This window comes from Mustelus asterias, chromosome 9 (assembly GCF_964213995.1).
Source record: "Mustelus asterias chromosome 9, sMusAst1.hap1.1, whole genome shotgun sequence".
Lineage (NCBI taxonomy): Eukaryota > Metazoa > Chordata > Chondrichthyes > Carcharhiniformes > Triakidae > Mustelus > Mustelus asterias.
In genome coordinates this window covers 64164732-64182429 of record NC_135809.1, presented here as the reverse complement: position 1 = coordinate 64182429, position 17698 = coordinate 64164732, and the positions used below count along the sequence as shown (strand labels likewise).

The 17698-nt window shown below is 47.6% G+C and overlaps 1 protein-coding gene across 1 annotated transcript in view; it reads left to right on the top strand.

Moving 5' to 3' along the window:
- Window positions 1-17698, top strand: part of tmem178bb (transmembrane protein 178Bb) — a 428056-nt gene that overhangs the window by 179415 nt on the left and 230943 nt on the right. The gene's annotated exons all lie outside the window — the stretch shown is intronic.

Below are 17698 nucleotides of genomic sequence, written 5' to 3'. Positions count from 1 at the left end.
GGGAACTTAATTTGATGCGGGGGTGACATACTGGGACGAATTGTGTGGCAGTGACAAGGGACTCGCCTTCTGGCTGGAGAGCAGGCAACAAACACACATTGCTTCCTTTGGGGAAGACCCACCAAGTCATGGGAAAATCAGGCAGCTGGGAGGCCGCTGGCAGGCCTTCCGCAGGATCAGGACCCTGCCCCCACTGGATGGGAAGCTCTGCCCACTGAGAGCTGCCAAACAGTCAGATGATGACGGTTCTTGTGCTCAGCAGCGCCACCAGGGAAGCAGTGCCTGCTGCTGGAATGACAACTTCTGGAGGCCCAGGATTGCAGAGTGACCAAGGCCACAGGTAAGTAATGGCGGGAGGGATTTCTGGGGGTAAAGGTTAAGGGATGTGGGTTAAGGGCTGTTGGCAATAAGGGCAGGGCATTGGCTCTCAGTGGCTCTCCCCTTGTCCAATGCCAGGTCCCTCAATCATGCACTGAGTTTGTTTAAGGGTCTTACGTTGTGTCTGATCATAAACATTCGAGAGGGAACATTCATTGGAGGGGGAATGGGCAAATCTTCCTACCCTTTGGACCTGTCCACCAGATTACTCATCTCACTGCTTTCACTGATACACTGGGAATCCCTCACTTTCTCCACCTAAAATTTTCACTTCACTTGAGAAAGAAAGACTTGGGTAAGTTTCTGAGCTTTGCTCATCTACAGAGGACATCCAAACCTCCACCTGGCAATTGCCTTGACCACCTTTGAGGTTCCCCAAGGGGGCAGGGTGGGACTCAGAAAGGTAACCTTCTGAAATCCTTAAAGTCAAAGGCCAGTACAAGCCAGGTTCACTGGGCTAAGTTTGGAGACCTTCCACCATCTCTTGAGCTCTTCAGGATCTTTCTCCATTCCTGACAGAGATTTTCTGGAATATTGTGGGTGTGAGCCTATGGCAAACTTATCCTGTGGAGAAGCAGGTGTTACCAGGCAGAAATTAGATTGGAGAAAGGGTGTTTCAGATTTGTTTATTTGTTCATGGGAGAGAGAGAGTGTCACTGACTGGGCCAGCATTTATTGGCCATCCCTAATTGCCCTTGAACTGAGTGGCTTGCTGGGCTATTTCCGAGGGTCATTTAGGAGTCAGCCACATTGCTGTGGCTCTGGAGTCACATGTAGGCCAGACCAGGTAAGGACGACAGATTTTGTTCCCGAAAGGACATTAGTTCAACAATTTGTCAGAATTAGACTTTTAATTTCAGATTTTTATTGAATTCAAATTTCATCATCTGCCATGGTGGGATTCAAACTCGGGACCCCAGAGTGGGTCTCTGGATTACTAGTCCAATGACAATACCACTATGCTATTGCCACCTCATAAGGGAGAAAGGGGGAGAAAGGATGGTAGCGTGGGAAGGAGTGATAATAGAACAGCCAATTAACCTAGGCCCAATAATTCTGATGCCTACCAGAGAGTGAATTGAAGTAAACCAGAATGTATCATTTTAATGCATGTCCCAGAAACCCACCCCCCGCCCCCAGAAATGCAGTATGGCTTCGAGTTGAAGTGAGAAGTAGAGAGACACCATTGGGTATAGTAAAAGTAAAGTAAAGTTAATTTATTAGTCACAAGTAGGCTTACATTAACACTGCAATGAAGTTACTGTGAAATTCCCCAAGTCGCCACACTCCTGTTCGCCTTTTTGGGTCACTGCACCTAACCAGCACATCTTTCAGACTGTGGGAGAAAACCGGAGTACCCGGAGGAAACCCACGCAGACACGGGGAGAATATGCAAACTCCACACAGAAAGTGACCTAAGCCGGGTATCGAACCTGGGTCCCTGGCACTGTGAGACAGCAGTGCGAATCACTCTCACACTGCTGCCTGTAGCACTGACCAAAATGATCTAATTCTTGGTAAAACCAGGTTCAAATTATTGAGTTGTGTTTAAGCAAAAGAAAACATTAAAAGTATTATGATTAATTCAAACTCCTTTCTCTAACTCTCTGCCTCTATGGAGTGAGAGAAGGAGCGAGGGAGAAAGAAAGAGAGACGGTAAAAAGAATGCCTTTCTGGCTCCAGATGTTCCAAAGCACTTCACAGACAATGTTTGAAGTGTTTTGTCCCTGTTGTAATGGAGAAAGCACAGCTGCCAAATTGTACACAGCAAGATCCCACAAACTGGATTGTGATAATGACCTGATAATCTATTCTAATGATAGTAATTGAAGGATAAATATCGGGACATCTGGGGCAACACCCCCATTCTTCCAAATAATGCCATGGATTTTTTTACATCTGCCTACATGTCTTCGTTATCCTGTGGGGAAAATTAGTGAAATCCCAGTTGACAATCGGAATTGTTTTCAATAACAAGTCCTTCTCAACTGACATTTAAAAAAAGTGCCCAGATATTTTTATTGACAGTGGGACTGAGGTGCTCCAATTATTTAGGCATAGATTGTACATAGATTGTAGGTGGCACAGTGGTTAGCACTATTGCCTCACAGCGCCAGGGACCCAGGTTCAGTTCCCGGCTTGGGTCACCGTCTGCGTGTTCTCCCCGTGTCTGCGTGAGTTTCCTCCGGGTGCTCCAGTTTCTTCCCACAGTCTGAAAGACATGCCCGAATAGGTGCTGGAGTGTGGCGACTAGGGGAATTTCACATAACTTCACTGCTGTGTTAATGTAAGCCTTACTTGTGACTAATAAATAAACTTTAGTTTACTTAGCAACATCTAGCGAAGAGGAAGATCAATGAATCGTAGAATATTAAGCACTGAGGCCTATTGAATCTGCACCAGCTCTTTGGGAGCAGTCTGGTTAGTCCCACTCCCCACCATTTTTTTCCCTTTTGGAATTTACATGGTCAGTGGGTAGCGTCCCTACCTCTGGGCCAGAAGCTCTGGGTTCAAGTTCAACTTCAGGACCTGATGCTCATAATGTGGCCAAACAGGTGATGATCAGTTTTAAATCCTTCCAATACACCTGATGGCAAGTGGTAAAGAGGGGGAGTTTCCTGGCAGAAGGCAACATATTTGCCATGCATAATCATGGACCAATCCAATGGGAGCCTGTGGTCACCAATGCCCTCTGAGGATACGGTATCTGATGGAGGAGGAGGATTTATGTGGAATCTGTATCCATCATCAATGTTCCTTCAAAGCAGCACGACATTCCAGCAAACCAAAGTGTGTTGAACAATTGGTCCCTTTAAATGATTGCATGTTCTCAGCTGGGCAAAAAAAAAGTAAAAGCCCCAAACATGTTAACAAGCCACTTCTGCATTACCAGAAAAAGGTTAGAGGGTAAACTGTCCCTCACCACCCTGCCAGGCAGCACATTCCAAATCCATTTGCTGTGTAAAAATGTTTTCCTCATATCAGCTCTAGTTCTTTAGCCAGTCACTTAAATCTGTACCTTCTGGTTATCGACAGTTCAATCACATCTCTCCATTATTTTAAACACCTCAATCAAATATCCTCTGAGGGGAACAACCCCAAATTCTCCAGTCAGCCATTGCTGGAACCATTCTGTCCAATTCTGTCCAATTCTTCCCAACCTGCCTACAGTGTGATAGCTGGAATTGAACACAGTGCTCCAGCTGGAGTCCAGGCAGTGTTTTATAAAGAACATCCAGACTTTTATATTCAATGCCTCCATTTATAAAGGCCACCATCCCATATGTTTTATTACCTTAGCAGGTCAGGCAGCATCTGTAGAGAGGAAAGCAGGTTTAACGTTTCAGGTTGATGACTTTTTATCAATTCTGAAACTTTGACCTGAATTTTTGCAGAGTCCAAATGACTCCAGAGTAATTTAAAAATGCCGGGTGGATCTGATTCCTGGATTCCCCCCACTATTCCTAGTGTCCGTGGGATAAGAATATGGGTAACAATCCACTCCCTACATTTTGATTTGATTTGATTTGATTTGATTTATTATTGTCACATGTATTAGCATACAGTGAAAAGTATTGTTTCTTGCGCGTTATACAAACAAAGCATACTGTTCATAGAGAAGGAAATGAGAGAGTGCAGAATGTAGTGTTACAGTCATAGCTAGGGTGCAAAGAAAGATCAACTTAATACAAGGTAGGTCCATTCAAAAGTTTGACGGCAGCAGGGAAGAAGCTGTTCTTGAGTCGCTTGGTACGTGACCTCAAACTTTTGTATCTTTTTCTCGACAGAAGAAGGTGGAAGAGAGAATGTCCGGGGTGCGTGGGGTCCTTAATTATGCTGGCTGCTTTGCCGAGGCAGTGGGAAGTATAGACAGAATCAGTGGATGGGAGGCTGGTTTGCATGATGGATTGGGCTACATTCACGACCTTCTGTAGTTTCTTGCGGTGTTGGGCAGAGCAGGAGCCATTCCTGACTTGTTCAGCTTCATTGCATGACGCACCTGATGAAGGGGCAGCGCTCCGAAAGCTCGTGCTACCAAATAGACCTGTTGGACTTTAACCTGATGTTGTGAGACCTCTTACTGTGCCACCCCAGTCCAACATCGGCACCTCCACATCATTACAAATTTAGGCATCTCCTAGCACCCTCTTCTGGACAACATGTTTCACAGCCATTCAGAGGAGTCACAAACTATAGTCTGGACTCAGGAACCTTGTGAAAACCTAGGCCCTCCCATCATCCTTCCATGACCCCTATGCTCCTCGCACCTCCCACCCATCCCCAAAAGCACCCATACCCTCCATGCCTACTCATGCAGCACCATCCCACTCCCATGGCCCCTTATAGCCCACGCCAACACAACCCAGCTATGAGGGTCGATCGTCAGTGGGTAGGGGAGATAGTGAGGGAGTGTGAGGGTCAGAGAGACCTAACAGATGTCAGAGGACCGAGTCAGGCCTTTTAACCAGCTCACTTTGGCACTCAGTCACCTCTGAGGCTGCTTCCAATCATCCCTGGCAGTGACAGGCCAAACTCCTTCTCACCACCACTCCCCACACAAAATATCCAGAGTGAAAATCACATCCCCCGGGCACCTTTCTACCAAGCCAGATTTGGCAAGTGTAGTCATTTCTGTTTTTATTTCAGACTTCCAGCATCTGCAGTACTTGGCTTCTAGCTTATTATCTGCCTTGGAAACCTGAACTCACACCTACAAACACCCCCAGATCTGCTTGTACCTCCTTTGAAGTTGTACCTTTTAGCTTGTGGCTTATTATGATAGCTACCAAGATGTATCACCTCACACTTTTCAGCATTGAATTTTAACAGTGGCACAGTGGTTAGCACTGCTGCCTCACAGCGCCAGGGACCCAGGTTCGATTCCCAGCTTGGGTCACTGTGTGGAGTTTCCTCCGGGTGCTTCAGTTTCCTCCCACAGTCCAAAAATATGCAGGTTCGGGGGATAGGCCATGTTAAATTGCCCCTCAACGTCCAATGATGTGCACAATATCAACGACACAGCCCTCATCTAAAAACCTCAATCAAGTTAGTCAAATATGATTTCCCGTTTACACATCCAGGCAAGCTCTCTTTTATGAGGACATGCTTAAATAAGTGGCTGTTAATTTGCTCCTGATTGTGGTTAAATGGGCTCAAATATCTGATGCGGGTATTGATCCTACAACCTCAGGTGAGAGTGCTGACACGCATGTGAAATCACTCCCAGCACCAGGGAAACCTCCTCTTCCAGGCCACTGAAGGACCTCCTTTGACTTTGGTACTTGCAGTCCGTCTCCCTCAGCATTGGTTACAGGCTCTGGCAGCAGGCTTAGAAGATGATCCATTGACCCTAATTGGATGTGACCTGGTAGGATTTATGAATGAATAATATTGACAGACAGTTAGATGGTTGGTGGAGAGCACAGTGCAGAAGGAGCAGTGCTGTGACTGCCGCCTTCCTTCACAGAGTCAAAAAAGAGTTTGACAAGAAAAGCTGAAACCTGCATTATTCTTTTGGCAGATCCTCAAGGATGGAGTTCAGAGCTTGGGGGAGATTTTAGTCTCTAGTTGCAGGTATTGCAATCTTAAAGAATTAACCTTCCAATATATTCTGGTCTGAGTGCCCTCATCAGGGTCACCTGCACACTCCATGGTGGTTATTTAGTGCCTGCGTTAACTGTGAGAGTAAATGGTGATGTGGGCGCAAAATCTCACAAGATCTCATTTTCCAATTTTCTTGCTCCTCGCTGGTGACATAACACAAGGTTTCTGCCTTAAATTTCAATATATTTTCATAAATTTAAATCTAATTGGCAGGATTCTGCACCATGGCCGGAATTCTCCCCAAAAATTCTAGTGTCGAATTCGCATGAAAATTCACCAGACACTGTGTAATGTAGAGGCCACCAGCGTGACCTCTCAGGGGGCAGGCCCTATTCCTGCTGGAGAGGCTGGAATCAGCATGCTGAGCGGGCCACTGCGCACGCGCCAATCTGTCAGTGCCGATATCAACACAGTGACCCCTCACTGATGGCCTCCCGATCGCTGGCCAGCTTGATCATTGGCCAGCCCTGCGACCCATGCAACACTGAGTCTCCGCCCCCCCACAGCCCAATCAGTGGTCCCCCGAGCATTCCTGGGCCAGCATCGAGACCCCCCCCCTGGCCTGCCGCCATCTCCAGCCCACCCACTGATCCCCACCCCCCACCCCCGCCACCTACAGTAGGGCCCCCCCAGTGCTGGCCCCCACAGCAGGCTGATCCCTGTGGCTGACTCCTACCCCACCACCCTCCAACCCACCCCGATTGTTGGCCTCCCTCCTTCCCCCACTGATCCCTATGTAGAGTGACGGTGAGACCCCCCACCCCCATCACGCCCCATCCGTAGGTCCCACCCCATATGCCCCATCCCTTTGGCAATGCCACATGCCTGATGGGCAATGCCAAGGTGCCCCCTGAACATTGGCACTTTGTCCCTTGTGCAGTGCCAGGGGCACAGGCTGGCACTGCCCAGATGCCAATGCCCAGGGGCACCACCGCCCCCACCACCCGACCTCCTGGGGGACCCTGATTGCCCCCCTCCTTCACTCCAGCAGGGTCAGGCCGCTAGTTCCCCGAAAGTGGGGAGCTACTCTAAACCCTGCTGGAGTGAATCACTCAGGCGCGGCGGGCGAGGGGGGGGGGCGGGGGGGAGGGGGGAGGAAATGCTAGCGGGCCTGGAGAATTCAGTTCCGGACCCGCTAATAGCATTTAAATTATATTAAAATTAGGATTTAAATACTTACCTCGCTGATTTCCAACACGGAGTAGATGCCGCCGGAAATCCAGCGCTGGGAGACGCTATTGCAGCGGAACGCATGTGTGAATGCCGCACATTTCCCGCTGCAAGATTCTACCGGCCTGTTGCGCTAAAAGATTTGTGCAGCGAGATGGGAAAATCGCTCTGCTGTACCTTCCCCCCACGTTTAAAATTCCCTTTTCACTGACATAATGTCACGCTGCTGAGGTTTACGGCAGGCATTAAAAACACAAAGCAGTTGAGGGGCGCCAAGGTAGGTATAACCCCTGGGGGAGAGGAACATGCCTGGGTACTGCCCCCTGTCACTTCCCCCGACACTACCCTTGCCACTGCCCCAGGCGCTGGATCCTGCCAATGCACTCCAGCACTGCACTCCAATGTTGCCCCCTGGCACTGCACCCTGCCACTGCACTCCAGCGCCGCCCCCTGGCTTTCACGCTGACACTTCACCCTGGCACTGCCGGGGGCAGTATCAGGGACAGGCCTGCTGGGGAGCTCTACTGCAGGGAGGGGGTTCCCCTTACATGTGTGTGTGTGGGGGGGGGGTGAGTGGGGGCCCCATATCCTCCAGGGTTGGGAGGGTTTGCCCTGGTGCATATGGGGGGGGTAGGGGAGTTCCCCATATCCATGGAGGGAGCAGGCGGAATTATTTTCAGCACAGATTGGGGCACCCTTTCTCCGACCATGGTGGAGCTGGTGTCGCTGGCTTTGTTAGGGCCCATCCCACCACGACTATGTCGTGGATCATGCCTCTAGATGCTTTTGTGCAGAATGCAGGTACAGCTGGAGAGAAAACTCAACTGTGCAGCTGGAGAGCCGCACGTTGGGTTTTTTCCCTCAGGCAGCACTGGGTGGAATATTCGGCCTCATATCAATGTCCTGCTGTTGGATCATTCACTCTCTTCATTTACCTGAAAGATTGGCTGGCAATGTTCATTCAAATTGCCTCATCATTCACCACAGGATATAACCAATACTCATAATTAATTGGTTGTTCTAATGATCAAACCAGTTCAACTCCTGTGGTTCTGCTCCCAGATAGTAAGGTCTCTTCTGCACAATTGCTGTGCTTAGCTGGGGAAGCAGCCTGCTTGTTTCATGTGGTCTCCAGCTCAGCTGCTGCCTGTGGGGAAATGACCTTAATAAGCAAATGCTGACATTCAGGCTAATTACTGTCGTTGTCAGAAGCACAAACCACACAACAGCACAACCTTGGCCTGGAAAACTCATCAATCTTGAAGAAGCGGTGAGCCAAGAATTGCGGACAAAAGGAACAGGCATCGGTGTAAGGGCAGTGGTTGTACGCAGTGTTGTTGGAGGGTGCGTTAGTGCCGGAATTAACTTGTACCGTGCTTGATGGCAGCCATCCGGTAACGTTCTAATGTACAGGAGGAACCATGTTGCTGAAGCCCTATTTGTAGCTGAGTACAGGGGAGCTGGGTGAGGGCACCGACTCAGTCACTATCTTGTGGAGTCTGTGGACCATGTCTATGTTTCATGTTATAGAACTGCATTCCCTTTTTAGTTACATTAAAAACCTTTCACTGATGTTTTGTTTGCACTTCAGTCCCACGCTCCTGATCTACAGGCACCCGGTGCGGAGAGAGGCAGGGAAGGCAGAGGACCTTCTCGTGAACCTGCTCCTGAGCTTGACCAGACTCGCCATTAACAGGTCCAGGCAGCAGGTGACCGAGGGGATCAACTGACCCGACTGTCAGTCCCTCTACCATGGCTACATTCGCGGCCCGGTGTTCCTGGAGAAGAAACATGTGGTTCTGAGGGCACTGTTGAGGCCTTCCGTGCCCGTTGGACATCGCAGGGGCTGGGGTGTAATATCAACACCTTTAATCACATTTTAGTTTAAGGTTTTAAGTCTTCTTTCTACTTTGTCTTTTGTTTCGGACAGTTCCCTTTTTGGGGGCTGCCCCTTTAATTTGCCCCTCAGTTAATTTAATTTAGTTTAACTGTTTCGTCAAAAAGATTGACTTCCCTCCTCACAACTGCCACCTTCTATTCTTGCACTGACAAATGTGTTTCAGCCCAAAATAGAGCAGGCCCAACCCTTCCAAACCCCTCCACGCCTGTCCACCTCCCCTCCACTCCCTTCCCCTCAGCTCCCAAACCCTACTCCACCGAACCCTTTCAATCTCCTTCGCTCAGTACTCAAGCCCCTCCCTTCCAAACCCCTCCACTCTTTACCCCTCAACTCCCAACCCCCCTCCTCTCCAAACCCATCCACTCCTCACCCTCCCCTCCAAACCTCTTCACTTCTCTCCCCTCAGCTCTCTGCCTCCTGCCACTCCAAACCCCTCCACATCCTTCCCCTCAGCTCCCATCCCCCTCTCCTCAAACCCTTCCACTCCATGCTCCCTATTCCCTTCACTCCCCTGCACTCCCCTTTCCTCCACCCCCTCCCCATCGATCCCATTCAAATCCCTCCATTCTGCACCCTTCCCTTCCTGCCTATCCCCTTCCCCTCTCCTCGCTAGTCAATGGGACTCACAGCTCCTCACTGTCTAAGGGAGCTGGTCAGTCTGCCCTCATGTACTAGCAGTGCCATTGCACATAACCAGTTCCTCACTCTGTCGCCTACACAGCATCCTGTTTGGTGGTGAGCTGCAGCACTTTGAGAGATACTGCTTTGCCTAATCTGTAAATTAAGTTTGTGTCTTTATATGCCCTGTTTGTGAACAGAACTCCCACTCACTTGATGAAGGAGCAGCGCTCTGAATGCTTGTGGCTTGTGCTACCGAATAAACCTGTTGGACTTTAACCTGGTGTTGTGAGACTTCTTACTGTGCTTACCCCAATCCAACGCCGGCATCTCCACATCATAATCTGGTGTGGCCCAGTCAATGTGCCACAAACTATTCCAGTGGCAGGAGATAGTTCCACTTTGAGGCAGCAATTGGACACAGCACACCCCACTCCCTACAACTCTGGATCGTTGATATAGGGGCTTGGATTGGGAATGTGGATGAGCAGGTGATGGGAGCCTAAGTTATTCCAGTCTTTACAGAAAGAAGTGTTGTGTGAACCTTTTTGTTGTTGTGACAATGTCTCGCTGAAGTGTGGGTCGAACGCTGTTCGTCGCCAGTCACATTGCTAAGCAGCATGTTTGTGGACAAAAGATAAGAGGTTGGCCAAATAATGCATGAAGCACTTTAAGTGCTTTCTGCTGTGATAGGATTTTCAATAGATCCACAGCTCGCTTAGAGAATCTTAATCTCAACAAAAGGCACTCCTTTGCCAGAAAGTTACCGTTTTATCAAAATGAAAGGGCTTGTTTACTTCATTGAAGTTACCTGATCCTAGATACTCAGCTCAGTGAGGTTGTGGATGGTCGTATGGGTAGCTCCTCTTGCCCCTACATTATGTCGAGCTGCCTCAGTGTGTACTGAGTCATACAAACATACGAAATAGGAGCAGAAGTCGGTCATTTGGCCCCTCGAGCCTGCTCCGCTATTCAGTAAAATCATGGCTAATATGTTTGTGTTCAGAATTCCACATTCCCACCTACCCCCGATGACCTTTGATTCCTTTGTCTAACAAGAATCTGTCTACCTCTGCCTTAAAAATATTTAGTGACCCCACCCCCCCCCCCTCCTGACAGACTCAGCACTACAATGGAGTTTGATCTTAGGGCAGTAGTGGGCTCGGGAGGGAGAGCTGAATGTTCAGCCTATTCTTTATCATCTGAAGGATGCTCACCTGGGTCGATGTGGTAGGTGAATATTTATGATATCCAGAAGGAGTCAGTTAGTGGAATGAAAACCTTCACACAGGGAGGGTGCATTTCACCCTGATGTGTGTCAATGCGAATAGGGGTGAAGGATCCCATATACCTAATGCAGGGGGACAATTAACAAGAACTTTTTTAATGACTTTTTTCCGTGTGCAGGATGTGATGTGATTGGCAGGTCCAGGGGCCTCATCACTCCTGAAGAGCAGAGAATGAGATTCAACCTTCTGGCTTTCAACCTCTCACATGAAGCTGGGAGATAGGGATGGTTAATTTGATAGAATCATAGAATCCTACTGTGCAGAAGCAGGCCATTTGGCCCATCGAGTCTGCACCGACCACAATCCCACCCAGTCCCTATTCCCATAAGCCCATGCATTTACCCTGACACTAAGGGGCAATTTAGCATAGCCAATCCACCTAACCCGCACATCTTTGGACTGTGGGAAGAAACCAGAGCACCCCCGGAGGAAACCCACGCAGACACGATGAGAATGTGCACCAGGTCCTTGGTGCTGTGAGGCAGCAGTGCTAACCACTGTGCCACCATGCCACCTTTGTGAAGAAGGATGGGATGGAACTCTGACGAAGGGTAATCCAGACTCAAAACATCAGGTCTATTCTCCCTCCACAGATGTTGTCAGAACTGCTGAGATTTTGCAGCATTTTCTGTTTTGGTTTTGGATGGGATGGGACTGATAGGAGGAACGCCAATAGTCCAAGGGCTGATTTTAACAATGGGGAGTGGGTGGATAGAGAACACTCATCAGCTGTCCATCATTGCCTGAACCATTTGGAGACCTGTGCCATGCTGATGTCTTTCCAGCCAGCCGCAACCAGTAAATGAACACTCTGGCTGAAGCTGACTGGTTGGTGGGGGTGTATAGTCCTATAACGCATTCATAAAGCCCAGGATGCTCCACCATACTGGCTGCTCCTCCCCAACCCTGGGGACCATGTGGAATCCTGTCTGGGGGATAATGCTAAGTTTTCCAATTGACACTTCTGAATCCTTGCAGCATCTACTTTGTTGAATAGAGTAGATAGGGAGAAACTATTCTAGCTCATAAAAGGATCGAGAACGAGAAGGCACAGAATTAAAGTGATTTGCAAAAGAAGCAAATATGATGTGAGAAGAACCTTTTTCACACAGCAAGTAGTTGGGGTCTGGAATGCATCGCCTGGAAGTGTGGTGGAGCCGGGTTCAATCGAGGCATTCAGTAAGACATTAGATGATTATTTGACGAGAAACAATCTGCAGGGGTATGGGGAAAAGGCAGGGTAATGGCACTAAGTCACGATGCTCATTTGGAGAGCCAGTGCAGACACAATGGGCTAAATGGCCTCCTTTTGCGCTGTTACAAATCTGTGACTCCAGCCCATGTATCCTGCAATGCAAAATTCACGCACCATCTAGCTGCTGATATGGCTCTGACTTGCATTTTATTTTGTTTCTTTGTTGTCGCACTCTCCCTCTCTTTAAAACCTCTTTCCCCCACCCAAAACCCTCAACATTCCTTCCTTGTTGGGATTGTGGGGCATAGTCTCCTGATCAAGAACCTCAGAGAAATAAAATCTTCACCCCCATTATTTGATGCTTTTGATCATCACTTCCCAACTCTCTTCCTTTTGAGAAGCAACTTCCCATGTTGTAGGGACATCACACAACCACAACCACTTGCATGGACATAGCACCTTTAATGGTGTAAAGAACTACAAGTAGAGATTGCGATATAGATGTAGGTTGTTATTGGTCCCAGAGCAATGTAACGAGCTGATTGGAATGCTCGAATGAACCTAGGTATTGATCTGTTTTCTGACATGTTCCATTGCTCTTTAATACTGGCAGAGCCATAAACCTAAGGTTTTTACAGTGATTACTGTTACTTAGCAACATGGGCTTCTTGTAACACTTCACAGTGCTTTGTTAAACAATTGTGTTCAGGTTTCAAACATTGATCTCAGAGGTTCGTGTACAGGAAAGCAGAATTCAAACAATCATCAGGAAGCAGAATCTGTCAAGTGGCACCTTATATAAGGGAGTCTCAGATCAGAAAATGGAAATTAAGAATTTCAGGCACTGCTTGATGCTTTTAGAAACATAGAAAAACTACAGCACAATACAGGCCCTTCAGCCCACAAAGTTGTGCCGAACATGTCCCTACTTTTCTTCAAAGTGGCGGCTGGTACACTCCAAAATAGCAATGTGTGCCTGTTTCTGCCCTGCCATTATGGAGCCTTCGTGCTCTGAGAACCACCTAAACAACCATTTCCTAGGCCCAAGCCTAGTCTGTTTCTGCCTTCCCCTGTACTTTTAAAAAATTATTTCATGGGATTTGGACATCACTGGCTGGCCAGCATTTATTACCCGTCTCTAATTGCCCTTGAGAAAGTGATGGTGAGCTGCTTCTTGAACCGCTGCAGTCCATGTGGTGTAGTTACACCCACAGTGCTGTTAGGGAGAGAGTTCTGGGATTTTGACCCAGCAGCAGTGAAGGAACGGAGATATAGTTTAAGTTAGGACAGTGGATGGCTTGATGTTCCCATGTATCTACTGCCGGTGTCCTTCCAGATGGTAGTCGTTGTGGGTTAGGAAGGTGCTGTCAAAGGACTTGGTGAGTTACTCCTGTGCATTTTGTAGATGGTACAAAGCTGCCACTGTGCGCCGATAGTGGAGGGAGTGAATAGTTGTGGAAGGGGTCAAGCAGGCTAGATTCAGGATGTGAGTTACTCACCGCACAATTCCAGCCTCTGAGCTGAACACTCAGAATGTTTACCTATCCTCGGAGGTTTCTGTTGTCCCACTTTTCTAACCCTGAGGATGTTAGGTTTGACATTGTAGTGGGTGACCTGGAAATTATTTAGGGTGGATAAGATGCACCAAAAGCCTGTTCCTTTCAATAAAACATAGGAGAATTTGAAAGCTTTTTACTTAGTTTACCTCACCAATATTCACGAGTCCCTTCTACTGTGCCCCCCCACTCCTCCACCAACCAATTGCACCTCCACCCCAAACCTATCCTGCCTGGTGTTTAATTTTGGATCAGTCTCCCTGAGGCTGGACCCCAAGGGCGGGATTTTCCAATTTTCCAGTCCTGCCCATGGTCTGTCAGATTTTCCATCCTGCCCATGATGATTCCCACAGCGGACAGAACCGGAAAATTTATCCCCGAGCGTTAGAACCATGGAATCCCTACAGTGCAGTAGGAGGACATTTGGCCCATTGAGTCTGCACCGACCATTTGAGCACCAAAAGTAGCTGTTCAAAAACCCACTGGTTGTGACCAGTCTCCAGGGGAAGGTCTGGAGACTGGTCACAACTATCCATTCATTCAGGCCTCCAGTTCCAGTCCATTCCAACTGAGGTTAGGAAGCCAGTGCAGTGGGAGTGTGAGGAGAGAGAGAGCGAGTGAGTGGAGGAATGTGGCGAGAGAGTTGGATATACCACCCTCCACAAGTAACCCTGAGTGACACTGTGTCACCTTCGAACTGAATGGACAAGACCCAATAATACCGTGGATTATAATGGATTTGAAGCATTACCTAGTCTCGTGCTGTGAGGAGTATAAAATGAGGTGCCACTTGTATACTCACTGGGGTTTAGAATGTCTGAACAATCATTTAGGAACATAGGAATTAGGAGCAGAAGCAGGCAAATTCAGCCCTTCAATCCTGCTCCGCCATTCAATCAGATCATGGTCCTCACTCACCTGACGAAGGAGCTTGAGGCTCCAAAAGCTAGTGCTGTCAAATAAACCTGTTGGACTTTAACCTGGTGTTGTGAGACTTCTTACGATAACTACAAGATACACACTACGTCCCAAATCCTTTTCGCCTTTGTAATGAAAGGAGCTGCACAGAGCTCAGGAACGATAGTGTACCCTCCACACCTCCCTTCTCCTGTACCACTGAAACAGCAGGAGCACTGAGTCACTCACTAAATATCACCAAAACCTTTGACTCACATCGCCTCTAGTCACTCAGCAGAATAAGTTCCTTCCTAAAAACTGCTGTTTTAAGGAATGATTAAGACTGAGCAGTTACAGTACTGTAAACATGTTCCAACTCACATAGTCAGCCATGCCTTCAACTTTCTCTGCATGTTGCAGAGTTGTTAGCACCGGAGAGGCAGTTAAAAAGGGGTTTGTGCTGAATGTAATACCATGTAGCCCCCACTTGTGTTCAGGAAAATTATTTAATTTGACATGGTGCCGTCAGGACATGGGCAAATGGAGGTTTCCAAGGAAACACAGAATGAGGAAGCCCTTGGGAGGACAGCACGACCAACTTTCCAAGCTTATCATTGGGAAAATTTGAGAATCCATCATTAAAGAGACAGTAGCAGGACAGTTAGAAAATCATTATACAATCCGGCAGAATCAACATGGTCTTGTGAAAGGGAAATCATGTTTGACAAATTTATTACAGTTCTTTGAAGATGGGACAAGTAGGGTAGATAATGTAGTGTATTTGGATTTCCAAAAGCATTTGATCAGGTGCCACAGAAAAGGATACTACATAAGCTGAGAGCACTTGGTGTTGGGGTGATATATTAGCATGAATAAAGGATTGGCTAACTGACAGGAGCAGAATCAGGATAAATAGGTCATTTTCAGGTTGGCAATTTGTAACTAGGTTTCAGTGCTGGGGTCTCAACTATTTACAATCTATTCATAAATTGGCTAAGTATTGTCGGCAAATTGTTGACGATACACAGCTATGTACAAAAGCAAGCTGTGAGGAGGATCTAAAATGATTTAGGTAAGTGAGTGGGCAAACACTTGGCAGATGGACTATAAAGTGGGAAAATGGCAGGAAACACAGCAAAACAGAATATAGTTTAAGTGGAGAGAGAGTGCAGTATGCTGCAGTAAGGGATCTGGGTGTCCTTGTAGATGAATCACAAAGAGTTAGCATGTAGACACAGCAAGAAATTAGGAATGCATACTGAATATTTGCTTGAAGCACAAGTAGAATGGAGTATAAGAGTAGGGAACTCTTGTTATAGTTGTACAGAGTATTGGTGAGACCACACTTAGAGTAAGTACTGCATACAGTTTTGGTTTTGTTACTAAAGGAGAGACATACTTGCATTGGAAGCTGTTCAAAGAACGTTCACTAGGCTGATTACAGGCATAAAGGAGCTGTCTAATGAAGAACGATTGGGCCTATACTAATTGAAGTTTAGAAGAATGAGTCTTATTGGAACAGGCAAGATTTTGAGGGGGCTCGACAAGGGTAAGATGCTGAGAGAATATTTCCTCATAGTGGAATCTAGAACTAGGGGATACAATTTAATAAGGGGTCTCCCATTTAAAATGAAGATGAGAGAGAATTTCTTCTCTCAAAGTGCCATTCATCCGTAGAATTCTCTTCCTCAGAGAGCAGTGCGGGCTGGGTCACTGAATATATACAAAGCTGAGTTAGACAAACTTTTGATCGACAAGGGAGCCAAAGGTTATGAGGGGGGTCAGACAAGAATATAGAGACAACAATCAGATCAGTCATGATCTTATTGAATGCTGGAGCAGGCTTGAGGGGCCGAGTGGCCACTCCTACTCCTGCTCCCTATGATCTCAAATCTTAACTTTCCTGTGATTTAGTGCAGATTGTCATGTGAATTGGTGGATGATGTTTGGTCAGGTCAAGAGACTAGGCGACATTTATCCTGGATCTTTTCCACTGTCACCACGGTTTCCAGGAATTAAAAGTTGCAGTGAGGGAATGGGGAAATGGATAACAACAGGCTGGGTTATGTTTTACCAGTGGCGGCGCTGTCAGTGTGAAACAGTGGAGGTTATGGGCCCGAGCCCCACTCCAATGACTTGAGCCAGCAGTATTGACGAGACAAATTGTAAGGACCAATTTGGGTTATGGAAAATTTTTAACCAAGTAGAATTTTAAAAAATACTTACAGATTCATTGCAATTTATTTCTTCAAGAAAGTTCTTGTTATGTAAAACACAAAAAATTGTGTTAATAAAATGCAATAACTGCATATAGTATGCCAGGAATGAGCTAGTTCAATATACATAACTTTTCTATTTTATACGGTTATGTCTCATTTAGTTTTCCAAATGTGTTCTCAAAAATGTCGTGCTAAACAAATTTCACGTTGCTATAAGAAACCACATAGTGAGGATGCCTTACATTCCTGACCTGTCATTTTATATTAAAAACTTATTGGCTGCCTTGAACCAAACCCTAACCAGTCCACCAGAAATACTCACTAATTGTTAATAATTTACTAATCTTCCAACTCACCCCCTGCAGACCGCCACCCCCCCAGCCCTCCCACTCACCCTCCCTCCCCGATCCTCCCACTCACCCTCCCTCCCCGATCCTCCCACTCACCCTACCTCCCCGATCCTCCCACTCAACCCCTCCCGCCTCAACCCTCCCACTCACCCTCCCACTCATCCCTCCAACCCTTCCCAACCTCCCCACTCACCCCCTCCTGACTCTCCCACTTACCCCCTCCCTCCCCAACCATCCGACCCGTCCCCTCCCATCCCATCCTCCCACTTGCCTCTTCCCTGCCACTCACTTCTCTCCCACTTACTCCCTCCTTCCCCAACCTTCCCACTCACCCCCTCCCTCTACCACACTTCCCCCTTGCCACTTCTGTCCTTCATCACTCCAGCTCTCTTGACCCTCTCTGTTCTCCACCTCCCTCTCCGATCCTCCCCAGCCCTTCCACTCGCTGTCTCTCCCTCCCTCTTGCTGTCCCCATCACTTGCTCCCGCTCGCCATCTCTCGCTCCCGCTGTGGTGACAGAGA